This window comes from Salvia miltiorrhiza, chromosome 6 (assembly GCF_028751815.1).
Source record: "Salvia miltiorrhiza cultivar Shanhuang (shh) chromosome 6, IMPLAD_Smil_shh, whole genome shotgun sequence".
NCBI classification, from domain to species: domain Eukaryota; kingdom Viridiplantae; phylum Streptophyta; class Magnoliopsida; order Lamiales; family Lamiaceae; genus Salvia; species Salvia miltiorrhiza.
This window is the reverse complement of record NC_080392.1, coordinates 32,203,437-32,226,684: the sequence shown is the minus strand read 5'-3', so window position 1 is coordinate 32,226,684 and position 23,248 is coordinate 32,203,437. Positions and strand designations below refer to the sequence as shown.

General features: G+C 38.1%; 1 long non-coding RNA gene across 1 annotated transcript; it reads left to right on the top strand.

Annotated features, from left to right (window-relative positions):
* Positions 1–605: 605 nt before the first annotated feature.
* LOC130989138 (uncharacterized) lies at positions 606–1,547 on the top strand. The gene is made up of 2 exons (XR_009090498.1): positions 606–1,053; positions 1,156–1,547. It is a non-coding gene; the product is annotated as an uncharacterized LOC130989138 (long non-coding RNA).
* The last annotated feature ends 21,701 nt before the right edge of the window (positions 1,548–23,248 follow it).

Genomic DNA, 23,248 nt, shown 5'->3' with positions numbered 1-23,248 from the left:
TTAATAATAATTTAATATTATTATAAAAATTATCCTTTAAATAAATTAATCAAACTAATAATAGTTCAATTAATTAAAAATAAGAAAGCCCAATTTAATTAATTGAAGGCAATCCAAAGTCTTTAAAAATAATTAATCAAACTAATTAATAGTCTAATTAAATAAGATAGGGAAGCCATTTAAATAGATGAAATAGAGTTCATGCTTAAATAAATAATAGCCCATATAAATTTAAAAGATGAGGCCCAACTCAATAAAATATGAATGGCCCAGACTGAATAAAATAAATCGGCCCAAGTTTTTTTTTTTAAAAAAATCGCAGCCCAAATCTATTTAAAAATCGAAGCCCATCACTCATAACAATCGGCCCAAATACTCGGCCCAAATCCCTCAAGCCCAAACCTAACCCAACACACTTTTCTCCCTTATTTCTCCCCTCTCACAAACACACGCACACACTCACACATCTCTCAATCGGCGCCCTCTCTCCCTCGGAAATTCCGCCACCGCGAACGCTCCTCCTCCGGCGAGAAACCGACGACCGGTCCTCTCCCTCTACCTACACAAACACACGCACCCAGCGGCTGCGCCGCCCAGCCCTCTCTCCTTCACGCAGCAGGCGCAACCGCCGCGGAGCGCTGCTGTCTCCGGCGTCCTCGCAGCAGATCCGCTGTCGCCTCCCTCGGTTTCTCTCTCGGCGACAACAGCCCATGGCTGCCGCCGTCCTGATCCCGACAAGACTCATCCCAGCCAGACCAGACCACCTCTCTCTCTCTCCGGCCGTGGCCGGGCAGCAGCGGCACCGCCGCCGTGCCCTGCCTCCCTCCGCTGAAGCCCAACCTCCCATCTCTTTCTTCTCTTCTTCCCCTAGCTGCGCCCCCAACATCCCTCTATTTCCCTCTCAACAATCAAACACACGCGCACGGACATGGCGTAAGCCACGCCGCCGCCGGATACAGGACAGCAAACGCCCCACCGCGGTGCGCCGCCGCCTGCTCCTTCTTTTCCGACAAATAGCCGAAGCTACCTCCGTCTCCGCCCCGCCCGAAATCGGTAAACCCTAACTCCTCATCTCTTTCCCATTTTTTTTCTTTTTCTCATCTTTTTTTTTTAAATTAAAACTGAAATACTTCTCTCTTTTCTCCTCTTTGGCAGATCGGAAACGACGACAGGTTCACCGCCGCCGCTCCGTTGCCGACGACGAGCCACCGAGGTTGTCATTTCCCGACCTCGACTCACACACAAAACAGGGGTGTCAAGCATCAAATCAGTTCAAACATAGGGTTTTCTTGTGCAAATTCACTTTACAACTGTAATACTCAATATAAAGTCTTTTATTCATCTGTAATTTCATTTCACATATAACATATCTTGTGAACATATAGTGAAACGTCAAGTAACTGTGTGTGTTGGGATTCTGTGTTGGTGATTTGGAGAATTAAACAAAAGGGGATAATACCTTGAGTAGACGGTGTGGGATGTTTGTTTCTTGTTACTGAAAACTTCTTGTGGTTTTGTGAAAGTAAATGGAGATGCTTTACCCAATATGAATCTGGGTTTGTGTGGTCCGAAAATGTGCAGCTGTTTAAGGCTCTGAAATTCCAGTTCATGAATTGAGAAGTAATGAAAATTGGAAGAGAGAACCTTCTATTCATTACCCTTTCTTTTGGAAGAGAGAATTCGTGAATTGAGAAATAATGAATGCACTATAGTCTTGGCAGAAGAACATGGCAGACAAGCTTTAGACAAGCTTTACTTTAAAGGCTATAAAGTAGGACTAGACTTGAGGATTATAGGGAGTGGGTGGAAAGGGAATTTGACAGGCATAGGGTAGTTGGTAAAGTGTGTAAAGTGTGGGTGTTGATTGGATTAATAAAATTCCTCAGGATAAAATATCGGGACTTGTAATAATACTTCAGGGTTCGCTAAATAAATAGCTCGTGAAAATACTTGAATGCTAAATTAAATAAATATGCAATGCATATAATTTAATTACTAAATTTACAAATGTTTTTGTAAATTATTTTTGTTGGAATTAAAATAAATTCTTTTTCTCAATCCGGCGTGAATTATCTTAAATCTAAGTTCGAAAATTATTCTAGACTTAGCTTGAGGAAACGGGGTATTACATCCCTCCCTCCTTAAAAAAAATTTCGTCCCCGAAATTACATATCTGGTATTCTAGCTTGGGATACTTGACTTTCATTTCATTCATGTCTTTTGTGGCCTTTTCCATCCTGTGATGGTTCCACTACATGACGAGAACAATATTATTGCCTCATAAAACTTGAATCTTGCGATCAAGTATCTAGACTGATTTCTTATCACAACTTAGGTCCTGGCTAGGACTACTTTATCTGGCTTAATCAAATGCTTTGGATTAAACACATACTTTCTTAACTGAGAGACATGAAACACATTGTGTATGTCTCCAATACTGGGCGGCAATGCCAACCTATAGGCTACAGGGCCTATCTTATCTAGGATCTCAAAAGGTCCTATATAACAGGGTCGTAACTTGCCCCTCTTTCTGAAACGTATAACTCCCTTTGAGGGAGAAACTTTTGAGGAAAACTCGATCCCCAACATTGAATTCTAACTCCGATCGGCGTTTATCGGCGTAAGACTTTTGTCTATCTTGAGCTTCTTTGATTCTTTGCTTGATGTGGTCGACCTTCTCAACTATCTGTTGGACCAGTTCAGGACCTAACAACATTCTTTCACCCACTTCATCTTAGTAAAGTGGTGAACTACCTTAATTGTTTCCTTCGTCCTAAGTCGCCTTCTCAGATTTGACTATGGAATTCTAACATCAAACTTTTCTCATCATCTTGGTAACTTTCACTTAAAGATTAATGGCATTCCTTCTGCCATGTAAACTCATTTTCTCATTTTCAAATGATTATTTAATGTGGTTTTCTAAGTTTCCATTGTGGTGGCGTTCCAACTTTATTCTTGCTGTAGCTTCTGGCACTTTAGTCAAAGCATTCACTCTCTTAGCTTGAGCCTACTAGCCTTGGGGTTGGGTTATACCTTAAGTTTAGTTCTATTGCTTTCCTTCCATTTTCTTTTTCTTTACCTCCATCTTGAGGTGGTATACATATCTTGTTTGTGCGTGAACTTTTTCCTTCTCCAATTGTTGTAGTGACTCGGTGGTGAGAATCTCGTTCATTGCTTGTTCCTTCATAATATCTCCCTAGTTTACTAGGGAAATTGAAAATCTCATGCCGCGATTCATTTACGAACTCCTTTACGCATTTCTCATTATTCATTTATAAATGACTTAAATAAGCATTTTAAACTCCATTAAAAAGGAATTGATTTAAAACATTTTAATCCTTTTAAAATCCATACTCATAAAGCCTTAACTCATGCTCTATCTCATGTTTTATCTCTTTACTCAACTCTATATTAACTCTCCACTCATCTCAAATCCTTAAGTTCAAGGATAGGTTTCAAGAAAATCATGGTACTAAGTCTCGATTTATCTCTCATATAAGGCTCGTCTAATCTCATTCAACACATAGACAACACAATCACATAAGGCACATAAAAAAAAAAACAATCAAACATTATCAAAACATGCTCTGTTTTTACACTGACTCAACTTCAAAATCCAACCTGTTCTTACTCCGACACCTCTTGGACTCGAGACTCATACCAAAAGAAAGGTCTTCGAGTCTATTTTCATAAAAAAAAGTAGAGTCAAAAACTCCAAGTATTGTAGGAGACATGACTGTTTTACTACAGTCTACCATATTCGGCAGTTTTGAGCAATCGAAAACTTGGATTTTTGAAAAAAAATAGTAAATATTGTCAAACTGGGCTCAAATTTTGTGGATATCTAGCTAACACAATAAGGTTAATACCATAAAATTTTGGAAAGCTAGATCACACAGGAAGCTACTGAAATGAATGACTCTTTCCCCTGCTCTCTGAAACTCTCGGTAGTAATGTGCAGTTTCGGTTTTGTATTTTATAAAAATAATAGACGAAGTCCAAATGACTTGAAATTTTACCGATGTTCTCAAGACTCATGTAGAGACTTGGTATTAAAATTTCAAAGCTTTTTGACATTGAAAAACCGTCGATCACAGTAGGTCAGTAGGCCTACGAAATTCACCAAAATCTCATCTCAAACTCTTAAAATACTCAACTCAACATTCCTTCAAGGAAACTCATTAAAGCTCATTTTAAACACATATAACACTCACAAACATTCAAGCACAATATAATGCTCATCATACTCAAATCTTGACTCTCTTCTCACATCATAACCTCAAATCTCTAGTAAAACGTTTCAATGAACGCATCATTAAAATTCTCCTCTCATTTTCATGATCAAAATTACTCAAATACTCAAACATGATCTCATTCATCATATAAATCATTATACACATATATATTCCCTTTTATCATGTACTAAACTCTAATGAAACTTCATGTATCATCATAAAACTCTTAATAAAACATGACAAACTTTCACATAATGGTCATAAAGCAATTAAACCTCATTTTATCAATCATCGACTTCTCAAAATATGAAAACTCAAAAACTCATATAAACTAAACTAAGTCAAAAAAAAAAAAAAAATTCTTAGCCAACAAAAGACTTACTCAAACATAATTATACACTAATATCATGCTCAAATACATATATCTTAAGCCAAAATAATTTAAATAACACATAAGCAAAAAGTCCTAATTTTTATTAAACTAAACTCTTTTGAAAATATCACTAATCATGTATAACCTATTGATCAAATCATAGTTCTAACATCCTAGGTTACCAATTAGCACAAATCAACATCATAAAACAAGATCACATATAGATACATATGTATGTCATCTTCTTCCTCAAACTAACACTTTTCATTTTTCATTTCTCAACCTCAAGCTTCAATCTCATCCATCATTAATCATCTAGATCATCTCATAAACTCAAATCCATCATCAATACATCAATTGATTCATAGGATCTCAACATCCCAATTTTAGGTAAACTAACCTAATAGAAAAATCTATATCTCATGGCTAATCATCAAGATATTCATATATATTAACTCAATAATCATCAATCATCATATAACTCAAGCCAATTCAAGAAAACAAACAACAAAATTTCGTAGGGTTTCAAGCCCCTAATTTTCGAAAATTTCATAGAAATAAGTTGGGTGATTTTCTTGCTCAATCATGATCATATACTCACATATAACATCATACAATCTAGATCTATAAAAATAAGAATCACTTACCCAAGATTAAACAAAGATCAAAGTTTTCCTTTCTCACTCTTCAAACCAAACCCCACGGTCCTCTTGAAATCTTCAAGAATTGAAAGGTGTTTATGTTGATTTGGTGGAGGAATTGATCTTGATGTGAACTTGGAAGCTTTGGTGATTCATCTATGGTGATCTTTTGGAGCAAAATCGGAAGAGAGGGAGAGAAATTGAGAGTGGCCGAATGGTGAAGAAAATGAGGGAAATGAAGTGAATTTGTCTTGCTTAGGAAGGATGATTGGAGACCAAACACTATTCACCATTTAATACTTGTCCCCCCCTATACACTAATCCCTTCCCTTCATCTTCATACCACACGTCCACTTCAAGTAAGGCTAAGGAAATTAATCACATGCTTATTAGATTAAAATAATCATGTGTGTGTAAGGTTGTGTAGTCTAGAATAAATCATGTATTAAGCTACATTAACAAAATCATAAAAGACTAATTACTAATTAATGCAATGCTACAAAACTCTTGTGACCAATATTTAAAATAAATATGGCACTAATATTAGTGCACTCACTCAATTATAATATTCCTCATCATAGGAAAAATGATTTGAAAATATTTTGTTTGGAAAAATTTTCATAAACCGGCATTCTTTGATTTCTCGGTAAAAATAAACTGCACTTGCTTTGAAAAACTTAATTAAATTTCAAGTGCTAAAGTCATCAAATAAAAATCATAATAACTTGCTCACAATGACATACGTAACAAAACTCACATAATCAATCAGTCACGTAATTTCACATAATATCACGTCAAAGCAGTCGGCAAACACAGACAAACTAGACGTCTCTCCGACCGATTTTTTTTTTTTTTTTTTTCATCAAGGTTTTTCACTCTTTCTTTCTCGACTCTATTTCCAACTCATTATTCCTATTTTCTTAATAGGACAGTCAATCTCTCTGACATCTCAGTATTCTCAATAGTGTTAAGACACTATCTCACAACATAGGGAAAAGTACGGGGTGTTACATGTACTATCAAATTTAGATAAAATTCATGACTTCATGCATAATTTAAAATTCATGTGGCTCATATAAATACACTTAATTCACCAATTAAAACTTATGCACCACATTTATAAAAATTTTCCTTTAACTAAGCACATTAAAACACATATATAATGATTAAATAATATCAGATAAATCAAACCAGTTTTTATTATAAATGGATGCCGAATCCTAATTATTAATAATTAAGCCCTTAATCAGGGATTAAAAGTCGGGGTATGACATACTATCCACTTTAAAAGAAATTTCGTCACGAAATTTGTACCACAGAAAATAATTCTGGGTACTTCTCATTCATGCTAGAATCGAGATCCCACATCGCCTTTTTTTGATCATAGTGCTTCCAAAGAACTATTACTAAGGGTATCGACTTATTCCTTAGTACTTTAACTTTCCGATCTAGAATAGATTCGGGTCTCTCCTCATATCAATTGGATTCCTAATTCCAATTTATATACACGAGATTTACTTGAGAATAAGTTCCCTCGTCCTTTTTCGGCGGTTCATTTTGCTCCTACCTCATTCCTAGGGCTCATCTACGGGGTATTCTTTTTTCCAAAGACTAAAATAGTCATCAACCCATTTCTTGTTACCTATCACATGAATAACACTTTCCTATGAATTTATCTTAAAACTATCATAGACCAATTAACTTAAGTCCTCGTACTCGAACACTATATTACGGTCTTAGCTTGGACTCTGAATTTCTATCATAATGAGTGGTCGATATCATTTATAGGACAAAAACTAATCTCAACCAATCACAATGAGACACAATTATATGAAGTCATAGTTTGGGTAGTATACTACATCGGTAGACTAACATTTCTTGGTCTTATCAAACAAGGGGATCTATTATGACAACTCACGAGTTGCAAGGCTCAAACTCAACACAACATCAAAACAAGGTGTTGTAGAAATTGTTCAAGAGAATCAAAAGAATGACCAGAGGGTATGAAATGATTAACTACTAGGTCGAACAAAATGACCTCGAGTATGAACCCATCTGGCTTTTCAACCGAAAGTTGAAACACATGGGTTTTCAACCCAAAAGACGTCTACTGAGATTTGGATCATGTGGACTGGCCAGGTCCAACATCATCACCTCCCAGTCACACGAGAAACATCGTCCCGAACTTGAAGAGCCATGAACATATTATACATAACAAAACATAAGCTCATTATGACAACTAAACTTATCTTAAGGTTCTCTATCCTATTGATCTCAAACCCCAAACCTCTCTTAAGACATATACACACAGACATACGTACACAGGCAAAACACACTATTCTTAAAATCTGTCCTGTAGCAAAAGTCGATTTGATATTCCGTCGCACTTGAACATTTGAACGTAGAGACTATGGTTCAACCTTTGATGCAACGTTTACCTTGAATTCATCGCGTATCGTCATTCTGTGCTTTTCCTTTACCTCGTACATATCTTTTCAATCCTCTTTGTAGTTCAAAAGAACCATCATTTTCTTAAGGGAGCTGAGACGTTCTAAGTTCTCTTTCATTCTTCTAAATCATTACCTTAAGAATCTAGATTGTAGAGATATCATACTAATCTAGTAGTCTATGTTCTTTTGAAATTGTGATCATGCATCTTATAGCAATCTATGTTCTCTGGGAAAACATATGTCACTTTTCTATCATTCATCTGATCATAACATCATAGACTGCGAAAATATGCCATGAAAGGCAAAACATTCAACATTTCATCATAACATGCTCTTCACATAAACATATTCATGAAGCATTTTAGAACATTAACATCTTTAAAACGTTGAAACTGCAGTTACCTTCTTTCCTTGATTGAGCACGATGCAATGGAGTGTTGAGCGGTGCCATATGAACCCATGTAAGTATAAAGAATCAAACTAAACTCGACTCTTTAGAATAAGGTTTCTAGGGCCAGAGCGAACGAACCGCTCTGATACCACTCTGTCACAGCCCACTATCCCAATGACGGGTTAACCGGGGTTATGACTTGGGGTGAACAATAAGAAATGGAAATGGACAATTACTTAACATTAAAGTATATGGAAATGTCACTCATAGATAAAATGCTAGGATCATATATGATTATTTGGATACTTATAAAACATACACATAAATGAGAACTGATTAAGGTGGGTTACCCAATAACACTTATAACAACTTCATAACATAGAGCTATCCTAATCAAAGTGTTTTGCAGCGGAAAACGTGTGAGATATACATATGAAGATGTATACTCAAGGTTACATTTCTTAAAATGTCAAAGGAACACCCGCTCAACATCATTCCATTCCATCAGCTGCTCAACCTGCACATTTAGAAATACATGCAGGGCTGAGTATAAAAATACTCAGTGGGCATAGCCGAAAATACATTCATGCATAACATATATATAAATTGAACTGCCAACAGTAACACACAGGGGTTTTCTTTAAAGTCCTGCGCTTACTAAAATATTTCTTTCATTTTCATAAAGTCGATCGGCCGATCATTTTCCTTCATATGTGTAGTAGCCCGCTCTTTTATTTATGATTAAGACCAGTAATGCGATAATTATTATTGCATCTTTCAGTAATTGAAAAGCCCAGTAATTATTTATATTTAGAATTCAACTAGGATTCTAAATTATATGTATTCTTTGCCTATTATTATTTTAGTTATGCTTGTTAGCTTCGCGTGAGAGAATCGGGATATGAATTATTGAGCCAGTTAATAATTTATATTTTCAAATCTATAACTGACTTAGCAAAGTCAACTTAAAGTTGTTATTTTATATGCGATAGAGATTTTATTTCTATTAGTTACTTGAAAGTCGTGATTTAGTTCCGACTAATGAGAACGAGTTAAATTAGTTATTTAATTCGTAGAGATGTTATATCGAAGCATAGTTATTCAGCAAAACCTAGAATCGATTTTATAGATATGCAATGATACAAAAAATTAGATTTGCAGATATAGCTTTACACAATGACTGTAGGGAATTATTTACATCACCACTATTCCCTACTTACAATCAAAACCTATCACTATCACAAAACACTACAGCTACATACCTACAAGCATGCGGGTTATCATCAAAACCTATCACTATCACAAAACACTACAGCCACACTACAGCTACATACCTACAAGCATGCGGGAGATAACGTGTGAGAGTAAAAAAAGAAGAAAAATGAGAGAAGACCAATAGGCTCCTCCCTACCCCTAATCAGCTGCTGCACTCCAACACCTACTCCATCCTTTCAAAGCTTAGCATGCACCTCAAATACTCAAGTGGCAGCCAATGCCTCCTTTCACTATATTTTCAACCAGCAACCCACTCTCCTTCATTCCCTTATTCCTCAGCAATCGAAGAGAGAGAGAGGAAGTTGGTTCCTGCTGCCAAGCTTCGATAGGTAAGCCTTGATGTAACCTCCTCCATCCTTTCATAAGTCCCTCCTGCAATTATTTAAAGAAAACATCTTTATATTTCAGTTTTTATATCCACCGACTCAAATCACACAGCAGGCACCCAAACACAAGCATTCACAGGTAAATATTATGTTCCATCTATTCGAATCTCATTCGCATTTCATCCAACAAAACATGATTAAGTAGAAATACAGAATGTATAGACGAGCATATGTTTATGGACTTAGCAAAGTCACAAGCATATAAATCAGTTCATATGTATTTACTTTTCTCACATGAGACAATGATGAGAGTTCTTATGACAATAGCAAATCCAGGATGCTTAGCTTCAATCTATTGCATAATCGGTAAATAGGAACCAAGAGAATCACAGTTAACCGAACTAGAAAGAAAGAACCATAGCTTACTATTTTTTTCATTTATACCAAGAGATGGGGACCGAACCTTCGTCGATGGGAACTTCGAGATCAGTCGGAGGCTGACTGCCTGTTCGTTGAGACAAAGGAGCTCCGACGACAACACAGTACGGCGGAGGAGACCCCGGCCACAGTGGCAGAGCGCTGCTGCTCGCCAGACGAGATCGGGAAAGAACCCGGTGACGACGGGAATTTGCGGAGACCCGCGATTCGGACGGAGAAACCGGGGCTCGACTTTCCTCCCCAATTGTGTGTCTTCGTTGAGACTGAGAAAGCGAGGAGATTTTGGCCTGATTTGAGTTCCACTTGATGTTACTAGAGGAAAAAGGGCAGAGCCGTTGAAGGCGTTGGCGTCGCCGGAATTTCAGAGCCGCGGAGGCGCGGCTGATTTAGAGGAAACAGGACCAGTAACCTTGTTTGTGGGCGGATGAACTGGAATCGAAAATTGAGTGAGAGAGAGAGAGAGAGCTGAGTTCAGCCGAAGAAAGCAAAATTGTGGGGAGAAATTAAGAGAGGAGAGGGAACATGAAGCTTAGAACGGCGACCTCGCCAGACCTCAGCGGCGGCGGACCGATCCCGGCGGAAGCGATTTTGAAAGGGAAATTAGGGCTTCTATCATCCACCTGACTTGAGATGAACGATTGGAAACGAGAGAAGGGAGGAGGCGTCGGACCTTGGCTCGGCAGAAGCTGATTCGACGGATTCCGGAGCCGCAGCGGCAGAATCTCGGCAGAAGACAGAGCGAGGGAGAAAGATGGTCTAAAGGCGTGTCTGATTTTTGAGAGAGAGAGGGCATCGAGTTTGTTGAAGGAGGGAGAGTAATTGGGCTTGTGTTATTTATTTTGGGCCAACCTTTATTATTTTATTGGGTCAGACTTATTTATTTTCAGTTGGGCATGCTCTGTACTTTTCAATTAATTAAGCCCAGTTAGTAATTCAGTCACTTGGGCTGAAATATTTTCTCTGGGCCGATCTTATTTAATTAACTGGGCCGATTTTATTTAATTAACTGGGCCCACATCCCTTATTTCATGACAACTGGAGTTTAATCCGTTTACATAGGCCGATTTTCTTGGGCTGAGTTATTTTGAATTAGAGCATTTCCTTTCTTTAATACTTAGGCCCTGATTAATTATTTTATTTGGATTTCAGATTCATATATAAATAGACTGTAATTATTTATTTCATTCAAGCCCACTTTTAATTGATTAGTAGGCTGCCTTATGCTGAGCCTTCTAATTACTTGAGCTTATAATATTTTTCCGTTATTATTTGATAAGCCCGATTAATTCCTACGAAGTTATGTAATGAATAAGCCGAGTTAGTTCCTTTCTATCTACCACATAGAACAGGATTATTTATTTGGCGAATTAGAACACCCTGATGTAAACGGATTAATTATGGTGATTTATCCGACCTCATGCGAAGAGCCTTATTTGAGTTATTTTATTTAATCCGAGAGTTAGGATTTATAGTAGAATTTTCGGGACTATTAAGTCAGAATAATGAATCATGCATAAGAAAGACATGCATATTTATTTTCGCATTCTCATTAATCAAGGATTCTCTTCAAGAAAATATCTTATTTAAAATTCTTGCAATAAAGGTAAAGCGCGAGAGCAATAACTAGATTAAGAGCTGCTACACCACAACAGGAATTGCTATCAGGTGGGCATTACTTTCATATATATATCAAATGAGTTTGATGTTACAATTGAACAAGTTATTTCATTATAAAATCTTTGAACTGAAATTATTTCAACTGTTGTCTTGCCATAAAATGTTTAAATTTTAGTATGATATCTATCTGCTTTGGCATTGCCAATGATGCAATCGAATTCGGGTCCTGAGCAGTTGATAGCTATCCTGCCAGGGCTAGTGTACACCAGTGACCGTGAGTCATCTAGCGGGTTGGCCGGTCAAGTGACCGTGAGAGGTGGCCACCTCTCCGGCACATAGTTCCAGATATGATAGATTACAAGAGAACTTAGACTGCAGTCGAACTTTAAGAATCACAAATGAACTTAGTAAGCTTGGGCCTTTTTAGCGAAAAACTCCCTTGCTGTACTGTTTATGATGGCATGACAATTTACAGTTTTGAAGCATGTATTTTTATACTTAGGCATACGTGCCCACTGAGTACTTTTGTACTCAGCCCTGCATATATTTCTAAATGTGCAGGTTGAGTAGCTGCCGATGGTGATGAAGTGACGAGCGGGACTCTTTTGTCTTATTATGTATTAATGAACTCTAGGGATACATGTCTTCATACATGTAATCAGAACCTTATTCCGCTGCGTACTCAGAAGTTTTATGTTATTTTGGCTAAGTCGGAGTTATCCGAACTTACTAGTTATTTGAGTCTATACGACTAAACCTCCGTTATATTATAAATATCCCTTTTGTTAAGAATGATGAAATGCGATCCTTCCTTGTTTAATTATCCCCTTTCTACCCCGCTTCTAATCTCCCTCCATTAGTCACGGTTTCCCCGGCTTAATTATCCTTAATTAGGGCCGGTCGTGACAGAGTGGTATCAGAGCAGTTCATTTGCTCTGAACCCTAGAGTTAGCCCATTTTTCTAGTATGATCACTAGTATATATGAGTTAGTCAACCAAAGCTCATCACTTCATCACATCGTCAGGCTCAGCAAGAAAGAAGGTGGTAATGATTTTAAAACATTGAGAAGTTCACGTTTTATATGAATGTACTGATGCTTACATTCAAGTTTTATGCTTTATTGATTGATTAGATATCTCAATGAACTTAGATGCGTTAAGAATGCATGATCGTTGTTACGAGAAGAACAATAGAAGCTAGAAACTCAGTTATATTTCACTATAGCCATAGTAAAGAGCTAAGAAAGAGGAAGAGAATCCAATGAAAGCAGTGCAAGCAGAGTGCCACGCACGAATCACTGATGCAGACATAGTTTCTCATTCAGGTTGTACACGCGAGACGGAGCACCTAATCGACTATTGTCTTATTCGATGATAGTTTAAGTATGATATTGCTTATAGCGATGAGTGCGACTTATGTAATCAGTTAGCTAATCCCTAATAAGCTGAGACCCGCTTCTAGCCTCGATTATCACTAGCTATGGTTTGAGGATAACCTTCATGATTCATGTATGAACTCCAGAGTTAGACATACGAGGGGTCAAAATGCTTTGTATATAATGTTATAATATTACAATTAAAGCTATCAGCTTATAGTTTCAGATATTCGGAACCATTCTGCTTACAGTACATATCGCAATAGATGAGGACATGACTGAGAATCCCTATTGATTACGATCACCTACTACGAATTGGAAAGACGAGAGGTGATATGGGTACTAGCAGTTACCAACCATTATGATTGATCATAAAAGTTTACGCAAGTGTGTAAGACGAGAGAAGTTCTCGAAGATGGTTCAGAGTTTAATAATAGCTAGAAGCGCCGACAGTGGATCAATGCTGAAACAAATGAATTAAGATTCTAATGAGACCCTAAGGATATACTCAAGATAAGTATACATACCTTAACCTATCGAGGACATCGCTTCAGTTAGAACGTCTTGGATTAGGCATTTAGTCTGGTAGCCGGAGTGAGAACATTGACTAAGGTCATTTCATGACTTAGCATTACATATGGTGACACATACCCTATAAAGGTGCTCAGATGAGCAAAAGCTATTTCCTAATTGAATGTGTGATGATTCAGAAGGTCTTTTGCAATAACACGGAAGAGTGCTTCAAATTATATGGTTGCATTTCAAGCGCTATGTGAAGGAACACTAAGTACTAGAAGTACTATATAAAGATCATGTAGAGGAAGATTGTTGAGTAAGGTCGAGCCTACCTTATTTCGCTTATAGAAGATGTTTAAGGATTTCATTAAATTATGAGGCAGACTCCAAGTTTGAGAAGCTTTAGAATATTCTCAATGACATGTTCAAGATGTTAAGAAGAAAGTGGTGATTTTAGACCAAATATACCTTTTGCAGCCAATGAACAAGAGTTACCAAGTTTGAAAAAGTATTTCCGAGTGACTGAGAAGTAGTTGTGTCGGACCTGGCCAGTCCACATGGCCAAAATCTCAGTAGTCGTCATATATGGGTCTTTAAACCTATATATTTTAAATTCATCTGAAAAGCCAAACGGGTTCAGACTATTAGGTCATTTCGCTTCGACCTTTCAGTCAATTCAGTTCTACCCTATGGTTATTCATTTTCAATTGTTTGGCAAATTATTGAAACACTTTGCCTAATTGCCATTTGTGATTTGAATTATTGCGATCTACTAGCTGTTGGTAGATTTTCTGTGACCCAAGGACAAATAGATACTCATCAGAATAAATTAGTCAAACACGTATGCTTCAACCCAAGGGTCAAGCACGTAATGCATACAGACAATCTCTTGTGCATTTAGTAGGACCTTATTTGTGTATTTCGAAAACGATGATCATTTCGATGCTTTTGTATGCCTTTATGTTGGCTTAGTTATTTTGACTAGTATTAGTACGGAAACGCTGGTTAATAGGGCATTTTGGAACTGAGCTCTTTCATGATGACCTTGTAAGATAGCCAGTTCATCATGTATAATGCTTGGATAGATCACCATATCTATATTCAAATGTTGATGAAATAGTCCTCAGTGATACTAATCTCCCATGTCTATATGGCGACCTTATCAGTCTTTTGCGGCAAGTCAATTCTGCCATGTTAATTATATGTTTGCGTGAGAAAGAGTATGAGCAAGATTGAGGATCAAGAATCGGTGTGCAGAATTGATGACATGCATTAATACATTTTGTAATGCACTGATGACTATATGTCAACTCATCGGAATTCCACCAAAATAAGGGCGTCCGAGACGAGGAGGAAGAATTCCCTGAGATGGTGGAAGAGGCCCAGTACCAGGGCTAGAACAAAACATGACCCCACCACCCATACAACCAGAACGTAGAATAGAGGAACTATCTCTACGACAAAACCACTTGTCTTCAGTAGGATAAGAAACCCATCGGAAGTTGAGACTTGGGTACGAGCTATTGAGCGCATTTCAATTTCTTGTGTTGCACATATCAGGAAAACGTCTTACTTGTGTATCCTCTCAGCTGCCTAGGTCAGTTGAATTCTGGTCGGAAGCAAGAAGAAAGACGATAACAGCCGAGCAGTTAAGGAATTTAACGTGGGATCAGCTTAAGACAGAAATATATGACAAGTATATATACCTAAGAGCTATCACAAAAAGAAAGAAATTGAATTTTATAATCTGAAGCAGGAAGGAATGACAGTTACTCAGTATGACAAAATATTTTGTGATATGTCGAGATACATGCTAAAACAAGTAGACACGGAAGAAGAGATGGCTGAAAAATTTGTGTGTCGATCTATGGCACGAGATCAGGATGACTTGGCAAGCCTTTGAGGATTGTGTTACACGAAATCACATAGCAGAGCGATAGATATTGAGGCAGCATTGGCGAGACAAAAGACCAGTAACAACGCGTATGTCGGCACCTCCACATGACTAAGATATCAGTGATTGTCAATCAGGATTTTAATCTTGAAGAAGAGCGTCATCCCAATAAATAGACTTGCACTATATAGTTGTCACAATAAGATCTCCCCTTATCACGATGAGTATAGTGACGATTATAATGACTTAGTTTGTCATTAGCTTTTAACCACTAGAAAGTGGTGTTTTCACAATTAGAAGGATGCATTAAGCATCAAACTGTCTTTTGACCTTCAAATCGGTAGTAATAAAGCTACTTATGGAATCTCGAGCGGAGAGCTGGAACAATTACCAAGTATGATGAACTTTTCAATCGAATGTCAAGGCATGCTCCATGATGGTGGACACTAACAAGAAACGCGTAAAGAAATTTGAAATGAATTGTGCCATGAGATATTGAATTTCCCTAGCAAGCCAGACAAATTTTACACACAAGTAAGAAATGAGTGAGACTCTCATATTTAGTCATTGCTACCAATTGGTAAAGGGAAGCTCACGCATAGTCAAGGTATACACTACCTTAAGTTGGTGGTAAAGAAAAAGAAAATGTGATAGCAGTAACAATTGCCAAGCGAAAAAGAAGCCATGGCAGGAGCAATCATCCCATCAACAGGGCTAAGAAAGCCAATGTACTCGTAAACAGATAGAGGATAACCAGTAGAGGGTCCTGCCCTGTTCAAAATGTAACAAGAACCATGAGAGATTCTACAAGACTGGCAATGATAGCTGTTACATAGTAGCCAGAAGGGGCATTATGCAAACTGTTGCCCGAATAAGCAAACGGGGACGGGCACCTGGCTGAACCCGCCTGCTCAAGCTCCGCATTTGTGACCAATCCAAGATTTTCCCCAACCACACTAAGAGCAGTAACCACGCCAGCAGCAACAACAACAACAACATCATGAACAGCCCCGTCATGCTAGGGCTTATGCTAAAACAGAAACAAGCCATGAGGTGAAGTGATTGGGTTGTTGTCCATTGCTACAGTGGGCTTAACCCAGGAAAGACCACCGGTTCATGGGCTTTACTTGTTTCCAAGCCCGCATTAAAAAAAAATAAAAAAACTAGCACTACTCTTGTGGTACTTCTGTTTGACGTGGGTGCTTCACATACTTTCATAGCAAGTATAGGTGTTGACACCCTAGGACTTAAAACGGAAAGAGCTAATCAAGATTTGAGTAAATCTTCATAAATATATGGGTGATGAGTTGGCTTCGAAGGCACCATGCAAAAGGGCTCCAAAAGAATTGGAAGAACTCGAGATCCAACTTCAAGAACTTTAGATCTTGGATTTATCAGACCCAATGTATCGCCTTGGGATACACCTGCACTTTTCATGAAGAAGAAAGGTGGCACACTGAGAAAGTGTATAGACTACAAAGAATTGAACAAGGTGGCACTCAAGAACAAATATTCATTATCTAAGATAGTTGACTTTTTATCAGCTCAGAGGAGCGATTGTATTCTCATATATAATTTTGAAGATCTAGATACCATCAACTAAAGATTCGACCTAAAGATATATCTAAGACGACCTTTCGAACCGAATGTGGCCAATACGAGTTCGTGGTGCTGCCATTCGAATTGATCAACGCACCAGTCATGTTCATGAACCGAGCATTTCACCATTACTAAGACCAATTTGCCTTAGTTTTTATAGACAATGTATCGATCTACTCGAATAACGAGATCTTAATTTGAGATAAAAGAGATTACTCGAACTATGGAAGGATCATGGATGTAATATTAACTACCATCCCGGAAACGCTAATGTGGTAGCTGATGCCTTGAGTCGTAAGATTCAATCTATGTTGGGATCTTTCCTCACTTATCAGGAGGAACTCATGAAAGATTTTTGTAGAATGAGTTTAATAGTGGTTAAACCACCAGAAATTAGTAGGAGGAATTAATACCACGATGGTAGTAATACCCAATTCTAAAGGAAAGGTGCTAGATGCACAAAGAAATGGTGAGATCTTGGAGAGAATACGTTTAGCAATAAGAATAGGCAAGCCTGCACATTATCACGAGACGTCGGATGATGCGTTAATGTTTGAAGAAAGATAGTATATCCCACATGATGAGAAACTAAAAAATGAGGTAATGAGCGAGGCTCATTCCACGTTATATACTGCCCACTAGGAAGCACAAAAAGTACTAGGACTAGGAAGGAAAATTTTAGTGGATAGATATAAAGAAGGATATAGCTTCATTTGTTGAGAGATGCCTAGCATGTTAACGAGTGAAGGCTTAACACCAAAGACCATATGATGAGTTACACCCATTGGAATTTCCAGATTGGAAGTGGGAGCACATTACAATGGATTTCGTGGCTAGTTTACAAAGTCGAAAAGAGGGAACACCGCCATTTGCGTAATAGTGTAGTGACTCACGAAATGCGCTCATTGTATAACAATACCAATTAGATACTAATTGAACAAGCTAGCCTAGTTGTATACCCGAGAAATTGTGCGTTACACGGTGTGCCCGTGACAATCACTTATGGATGTTTAAGAGAACAATTCAGGCTATCGGAGATTCGAAGTTTACATCCAAGTTTTGGATGAACTTGCAGAAGGAATTAGGCACGAGGTCAAATTTTAGTGTTGTCTTCCACTTACAAACGGATGGACAGTTTGAGAGAACAATTCAAACTCTCGAAGAAATGTTAAGAGTAATAGTACTAGACAGAGGTTGAAGTGAAGAATCAGTGTTGTCATTAATTTAGTTTGCATATGATAATAACTATCAGGCAACCATCGATATGACGCCTTATGAGGCAGTATATGAAAGAAAATGCAGATCGTTACTTTACTGGGCAAAGTAGGTGAAGGAGAATCTTAGGACCAAACATGCTCAGCGAGATGATCGAGATAGTTCGATTGTCAGAGAAAGAAAAAAAAAAGGCGATAGACAAAATTTTTACTTTGATGCGCGCCGACCTGAGTTACATCTTTAGTAGGAGACAAGGTCTTCCTAAAAGCCATCTCCCTCCAAATGAATAATTAAGTTTGGTGTCAAAGGTAAGCTTATGTCACGATTTCTGGAACCTTAGGAGATTCTAAATAAAATAGGCCTAGTGGCTTAGGATTGGCGTTATCGCCAATTTATGGGAATGCCCAATGTTTCCACACATCCCAACTTAGGAAGTATGTTTTCGATCCAAAGCACGTGATCTACCAAAAGAAGATGATCCTTAGCACAGATTGAGCTATAAAGAAAGGCCAAAAGCCATCTGGGATCAAAAAGTGAAACAACCCAGGAGCAAGTCTATCACTATAGTAAAAGTCCAATGGAGACACCATGGATAAGAAAAAGCAACGTGAGAACTCGAAAGCAAGATGAGAGAACTTACCCAAAACTTTTACGATGATATGCAAATTTCGGGACGAAATTTTTGTTAAGAGGGGTAGTATGTAGTAGCCCGCTCTTTTATTTATGATTAAGACCAGTAATGCGATAATTATTATTGCATCTTTCAGTAATTGAAAAGCCCAGTAATTATTTATATTTAGAATTCAACTAGGATTCTAAATTATATGTATTCTTTGCCTATTATTATTTTAGTTATGCTTGTTAGCTTCGCGTGAGAGAATCGGGATATGAATTATTGAGCCAGTTAATAATTTATATTTTCAAATCTATAACTGACTTAGCAAAGTCAACTTAAAGTTGTTATTTTATATGCGATAGAGATTTTATTTCTATTAGTTACTTGAAAGTCGTGATTTAGTTCCGACTAATGAGAACGAGTTAAATTAGTTATTTAATTCGTAGAGATGTTATATCGAAGCATAGTTATTCAGCAAAACCTAGAATCGATTTTATAGATATGCAATGATACAAAAAATTAGATTTGCAGATATAGCTTTACACAATGACTGTAGGGAATTATTTACATCACCACTATTCCCTACTTACAATCAAAACCTATCACTATCACAAAACACTACAGCTACATACCTACAAGCATGCGGGTTATCATCAAAACCTATCACTATCACAAAACACTACAGCCACACTACAGCTACATACCTACAAGCATGCGGGAGATAACGTGTGAGAGTAAAAAAAGAAGAAAAATGAGAGAAGACCAATAGGCTCCTCCCTACCCCTAATCAGCTGCTGCACTCCAACACCTACTCCATCCTTTCAAAGCTTAGCATGCACCTCAAATACTCAAGTGGCAGCCAATGCCTCCTTTCACTATATTTTCAACCAGCAACCCACTCTCCTTCATTCCCTTATTCCTCAGCAATCGAAGAGAGAGAGAGGAAGTTGGTTCCTGCTGCCAAGCTTCGATAGGTAAGCCTTGATGTAACCTCCTCCATCCTTTCATAAGTCCCTCCTGCAATTGTTTAAAGAAAACATCTTTATATTTCAGTTTTTATATCCACCGACTCAAATCACACAGCAGGCACCCAAACACAAGCATTCACAGGTAAATATTATGTTCCATCTATTCGAATCTCATTCGCATTTCATCCAACAAAACATGATTAAGTAGAAATACAGAATGTATAGACGAGCATATGTTTATGGACTTAGCAAAGTCACAAGCATATAAATCAGTTCATATGTATTTACTTTTCTCACATGAGACAATGATGAGAGTTCTTATGACAATAGCAAATCCAGGATGCTTAGCTTCAATCTATTGCATAATCGGTAAATAGGAACCAAGAGAATCACAGTTAACCGAACTAGAAAGAAAGAACCATAGCTTACTATTTTTTTCATTTATACCAAGAGATGGGGACCGAACCTTCGTCGATGGGAACTTCGAGATCAGTCGGAGGCTGACTGCCTGTTCGTTGAGACAAAGGAGCTCCGACGACAACACAGTACGGCGGAGGAGACCCCGGCCACAGTGGCAGAGCGCTGCTGCTCGCCAGACGAGATCGGGAAAGAACCCGGTGACGACGGGAATTTGCGGAGACCCGCGATTCGGACGGAGAAACCGGGGCTCGACTTTCCTCCCCAATTGTGTGTCTTCGTTGAGACTGAGAAAGCGAGGAGATTTTGGCCTGATTTGAGTTCCACTTGATGTTACTAGAGGAAAAAGGGCAGAGCCGTTGAAGGCGTTGGCGTCGCCGGAATTTCAGAGCCGCGGAGGCGCGGCTGATTTAGAGGAAACAGGACCAGTAACCTTGTTTGTGGGCGGATGAACTGGAATCGAAAATTGAGTGAGAGAGAGAGAGAGAGCTGAGTTCAGCCGAAGAAAGCAAAATTGTGGGGAGAAATTAAGAGAGGAGAGGGAACATGAAGCTTAGAACGGCGACCTCGCCAGACCTCAGCGGCGGCGGACCGATCCCGGCGGAAGCGATTTTGAAAGGGAAATTAGGGCTTCTATCATCCACCTGACTTGAGATGAACGATTGGAAACGAGAGAAGGGAGGAGGCGTCGGACCTTGGCTCGGCAGAAGCTGATTCGACGGATTCCGGAGCCGCAGCGGCAGAATCTCGGCAGAAGACAGAGCGAGGGAGAAAGATGGTCTAAAGGCGTGTCTGATTTTTGAGAGAGAGAGGGCATCGAGTTTGTTGAAGGAGGGAGAGTAATTGGGCTTGTGTTATTTATTTTGGGCCAACCTTTATTATTTTATTGGGTCAGACTTATTTATTTTCAGTTGGGCATGCTCTGTACTTTTCAATTAATTAAGCCCAGTTAGTAATTCAGTCACTTGGGCTGAAATATTTTCTCTGGGCCGATCTTATTTAATTAACTGGGCCGATTTTATTTAATTAACTGGGCCCACATCCCTTATTTCATGACAACTGGAGTTTAATCCGTTTACATAGGCCGATTTTCTTGGGCTGAGTTATTTTGAATTAGAGCATTTCCTTTCTTTAATACTTAGGCCCTGATTAATTATTTTATTTGGATTTCAGATTCATATATAAATAGACTGTAATTATTTATTTCATTCAAGCCCACTTTTAATTGATTAGTAGGCTGCCTTATGCTGAGCCTTCTAATTACTTGAGCTTATAATATTTTTCCGTTATTATTTGATAAGCCCGATTAATTCCTACGAAGTTATGTAATGAATAAGCCGAGTTAGTTCCTTTCTATCTACCACATAGAACAGGATTATTTATTTGGCGAATTAGAACACCCTGATGTAAACGGATTAATTATGGTGATTTATCCGACCTCATGCGAAGAGCCTTATTTGAGTTATTTTATTTAATCCGAGAGTTAGGATTTATAGTAGAATTTTCGGGACTATTAAGTCAGAATAATGAATCATGCATAAGAAAGACATGCATATTTATTTTCGCATTCTCATTAATCAAGGATTCTCTTCAAGAAAATATCTTATTTAAAATTCTTGCAATAAAGGTAAAGCGCGAGAGCAATAACTAGATTAAGAGCTGCTACACCACAACAGGAATTGCTATCAGGTGGGCATTACTTTCATATATATATCAAATGAGTTTGATGTTACAATTGAACAAGTTATTTCATTATAAAATCTTTGAACTGAAATTATTTCAACTGTTGTCTTGCCATAAAATGTTTAAATTTTAGTATGATATCTATCTGCTTTGGCATTGCCAATGATGCAATCGAATTCGGGTCCTGAGCAGTTGATAGCTATCCTGCCAGGGCTAGTGTACACCAGTGACCGTGAGTCATCTAGCGGGTTGGCCGGTCAAGTGACCGTGAGAGGTGGCCACCTCTCCGGCACATAGTTCCAGATATGATAGATTACAAGAGAACTTAGACTGCAGTCGAACTTTAAGAATCACAAATGAACTTAGTAAGCTTGGGCCTTTTTAGCGAAAAACTCCCTTGCTGTACTGTTTATGATGGCATGACAATTTACAGTTTTGAAGCATGTATTTTTATACTTAGGCATACGTGCCCACTGAGTACTTTTGTACTCAGCCCTGCATATATTTCTAAATGTGCAGGTTGAGTAGCTGCCGATGGTGATGAAGTGACGAGCGGGACTCTTTTGTCTTATTATGTATTAATGAACTCTAGGGATACATGTCTTCATACATGTAATCAGAACCTTATTCCGCTGCGTACTCAGAAGTTTTATGTTATTTTGGCTAAGTCGGAGTTATCCGAACTTACTAGTTATTTGAGTCTATACGACTAAACCTCCGTTATATTATAAATATCCCTTTTGTTAAGAATGATGAAATGCGATCCTTCCTTGTTTAATTATCCCCTTTCTACCCCGCTTCTAATCTCCCTCCATTAGTCACGGTTTCCCCGGCTTAATTATCCTTAATTAGGGCCGGTCGTGACAATATGATCCATATCTGTTCATTTCTGTCACGCGCCGGGAAGGAGGCCTCCTTACCACGGACGCCAAGACCGGTCGCAAGCGACTCGCGGTCTCCATAAGTGTACACGTTAACCCTAGCTAGCGACCTTTGTCTAGCATAGGATCCCAATTGGATTTCCTTTAAAGTTGGCGAACCAACACAGATAGGATACATATAAAAACATAAACATTTTGGCAGTCAATCATTTCATAAACATTTCATTTTCATAACATTTTCATTTTCATAAAGGGCATTGAACATATAAGCATTTTATAAGAACTGAATAAATAGTCAAAACATATCATGCATATATATGAGGCCTACGTCACGCAG